Below are 4,426 nucleotides of genomic sequence, written 5' to 3'. Positions count from 1 at the left end.
GTGTCTGTTATGTCAATAGTCTACAGACTAACCTGAGCAATTAATTTTAGTATAAATAATGCTGGTGTGGGTTATACGCATAGACAGTAACCTCAAATCATAATGTCCTGTATGAGCAATAGGGCGGTTCACTCGGACACTGTATTAATACGCGGTTTCTAAAGTTATTTCTATGAGTGAGTGAGTGTGTGTGAGTGAGTTTAGTTTTACGCCGCATTCAGCAATATTTCTGCTATATGGCGGCGGCCTGTAAATAATCGAGTCTGGACCAGACAATCCAGTGATCAAGAACATGAGCACGATCTGCGCAATTGGGAACTGATGACATGTATCAACCAAATCAGCGAGCCTGACCACCCGGTCCCGTTAGTCGCCTCTTACGACAAGCACAGTCACTGTATTTCCATTACAGCAAAGATATACTGATCATTGCAAGAATAATATTGTATCATAAAGGGACTACCCTGTGTTTCCGTATAGTGAATGTGAAAAGTAAATCATAAAAATGTGTAATAACTTCATTCCCACAATGCAGCTTCTATTACTAATATACGATATCTATACCACATGGAAACACAGTCCGCTAATACCGTCTCCAATATTGATTCCAGCATAATATCCACTTGATATCGATACAATACATAAATATACTGTGTATAACATTGCATTGATAACTCATTTATCAAACAGTATTGACAACACGATGAATGTAGGTTGTAAATGTGCTATATATGAGATTCATGTTTTCACCAGTAAACCGGTGAGATTTGCTGGGTAAAAACGACGGCATCTCATTATTATTCCGATCCATTCATACAAAGATCTATTGTGTCAAACCGGGCTACCAATATACGACCATAATCCATAGTTCAACGATATCCACCGATAATAACTGGATTATCAACTATTCCAACAGTCCCTTCTCATTTTGATACACAGTGTAGAGACCCTCGGCGATTCGTACCAGATAAAGCTGACCTGTTTCTGTTACATGTCAACAATAACTCATTGACAGATTTTGTATATTGCGTCCGTGAAGCACCTGCAGGACTTGGCGACCTACCAAAGACCATTGACAAAGCACTGACTGCTATTGGCGATGTGTTCTATTGTGCCGCAAAGGATGCGTTTGGTGTTAAATCACACATAGTTAAACAAACAACTCAAAACTTGAAATATACTAAGTGGTATGGTAATGACTGTTTATCAATGAAAAGAAAATTTAGAAAAGCTAAACGTAAATACCAATGTACTAGACATGAAGACGACAGACGGAACACGAGAACACAGAATCGTATTTACAAGAAAACTGTAAACAAACATTATGTAGCCTTTATCAAGAAGACACAAACAGAAGTTGGACTTGTGGCTAAGAATGATCCGACTGCGTTTTGGAATTACTTAAAATCTCAACCCTCTAAAGATGAAAATATCTCTTTAGAAAAACTTTGACTATTTTCGGTCACTAAATATAAGCAATGAAAGCGACGACGATAAGAAATCATTCGATATTGACGACCTTACAGAATCAAACGAGGAACTCGATAAAGACATTTCTACAGACGAAATTCTTTGGGCTCTTAATAATCTGAAGAATAAGAAAGCTGCAGGTGCTGACAAAATAGAAAATGAACATATCATTACCACAAAGGACATCTTCCTTCCTTTTTATTATGAGTTATTTGACCTGGTCTTAGAAAGTGGATATATCCCGGAAACCTGGTTAACCGGCATTATTAAACCCATTTACAAAAAGAAAGGCGAATGTGATAACCCAGAAAATTATCGACCAATTACTTTACTGTCTTGCCTTGGAAAGTTGTTTATCTCTGTCCTTAATGCAAGACTTACTAAGTATGTTGAAGGAAAAAGCATTCTTTCTGAAATACAGGCTGGGTTCCGAAAGGGTTACTCGACAGTGGACCATATTTTTGTTCTAAGCAACTTAGTGAATATTCTTATATCGGTTAAAACAAAATTATACCGTGTCTTTATCGACTTCCAAAAGGCATTCGACAACGTTTGGAGGATAGGTTTGTGGCAAAAGCTCCTGTCTTATGGTATTAAATGGAAGGTTTTTCAGGATAATATTTTGTATGTAAGATAATATTAAATCATGTTTTAAATACAATATTGACATTTCCGGGTATTTTCGCTGTGGAAAAGGTCTCCGTCAAGGCGAAAATTTATCACCACTTTTGTTTTCTTTATTTCTAAATGATGTCGAAACATATGCTTTCTTACCGATCTGAAGGAGTCACAATTGAAACAACTATTGGTATTATTAAGATATTATTGCTCCTATATGCCGATGACACAGCTTTGTTGTCCGACAGCCCTGAAAATTTACAGCATTGCTTAAATGTTTTTCATAATTACTGTAAGCAATGGAAATCGACAGTATTTTTTTCAAAAAACAAAGGTTATTATTTTTGGAACTGGACCAGCCAAAACGACTAAGCATTTTTTTACACTAGATGATAAGCAGCTTGATGTTGTGGATGACTATGTATTCTTAGGTGTTAAATTCCACAGAAGCGGCAAATTTAACTCTGCCGTTAAAACATTAATTTAAGACCATTTTGAGACAAATGCCCTTTTTGTTCTAGGCTATGTGCCTGATGTCGCATTTTCTTGCCTTAATCAAAGTCACATTTTTATTCCGGTTTTGATGTCTCGAACAAATTCAAACCCTGTTTTAGTTGCCAACATCAACACAGAATGCCAGCTGAAACCATCATTATGGGGGAAAACTAGATAATATCCAAACGCAAGTGACCTTTCGGCACGGAAGCAAAATGCAGTGTCCTTTGGTGTAACTGTTTATCGGAAGTATCATTGTTTAATTCAGTTCATAAATTAAAATTATTTCAATAAATCAAAACAAATCCAAATGCACATAAAGTTGCCACCGTTAATAATACTGCATAATATTACATGGCGATTGATCTGCCAGTACATAATGTGAATAATGAATAGTGAACAATGGTCATTGTATGTGTAAAATGTGGTCATCGATCTCGTATACAATTGTAAATTATCCTTAATAATGTACAGTAATTGATATATGCGGTCACTGAACCGTTGCATTCAGCTGAACTGAAGAACATATCATAAATGCAGTGGACTCTACCATATTGGCTGTTTTGAGGGCTTAGTGCATGGGTCCCCTGTTGTCTAAGGCGTCGCATGTCGCTCTGCAGAGTTCCCCCCTTGTACACACCAGAATCCGGGTTCGAATCTCAGTTCGACCCGATCTTGTTTCCAGGATTGTCGGCGCATGTTGCACCCATGCAGGCTGGCTTGACCTCCATCACATCGGGCTTATTTCCTACATTTATAATTAGCTTAGTGATATACCCCGATTATGATTCAAAGCGGTTTTAAAACTAAACCCACTCATTGTTAAAAGCTAATCCATGTTTACTACATTTCAATTCTTACTCTGCCTTTATCCCTTAGCATTTCTCATACAATAAGAAAGTAATTACACCCTGTCGTTTTAAGGTGTAACAGGGAGAAAACATGTACTTCTTAAAAGAGGAAGTACGGTAAATGATATGGCCAGGATCATTGTGATGACAGGGATCTTGTCAACACGACAGAGGGCTAATTTGGGGCTATATAATTTCTGCTTTACTTATAGTTTGATACCTTACTCTCTATTCTCTGGTCAAGACAGCATCAGTATGCATGTGTTTACCCGTTAATTTCGTTTTGGTTTATACCTCAGAAACATTTTAATATTTTATAGTGACATTTATATATTTGTTTCACGTGGCTGCCTTGTGGGCATTTCTCAGAAACTACCGGATTTACGGGAATGAAGCTTTGCATCCCTCTGTAGGCAACTATGTTGTCAAGACATATTTTTGTGAAGTTACCTGAACATTTGTGCATCCTGGTTGTTAACAGTGCAATTCAGCAAATTAGCATCGAGGTGAATATTTCAAATCCTCGCCATATGACCCCATTGGTCGGCTCTTACGACTGGCGTACGTGGGTTGTTGGGGATCAGTTCTGACCAGTATCATGAGTTGGTAGTCTAGGTGACTGGGTGACTGGGCAGCTACGTCTCTTTTAGACAGAAACACAAACTAATAACTGGTTATTTCTTTTCAGAATATACACATATTGCACAGAATATCAAAATTTCGATGCAAGTTAGACATTTTTCTAGAACTGCAATCATAGAAATTATCAACGGGAGTTTCGTTTACGTCTTCATTGTATTTATTAATTTTATGAGATCTTGTCTATTTCAAACGAAATATTGAAAACGGCAATATATGAGAAACAACATGAACCACTTCGTTAAGAATCGCCATACTTGTATCGTCTGCTAGGGAGCACCTGTCAATAGAGTTGTCTCCTCTTGTTCATTTAAGAACCAATCAAATGAAGAGAAATACGTCACGCCCGGTCC

The sequence above is a fragment of the Haliotis asinina genome, chromosome 1 (genome assembly GCF_037392515.1).
Source record: "Haliotis asinina isolate JCU_RB_2024 chromosome 1, JCU_Hal_asi_v2, whole genome shotgun sequence".
NCBI lineage: Eukaryota > Metazoa > Mollusca > Gastropoda > Lepetellida > Haliotidae > Haliotis > Haliotis asinina.
The sequence above is the reverse complement of the archived record's forward strand: the minus strand, read 5'-3'. Positions refer to the sequence as shown.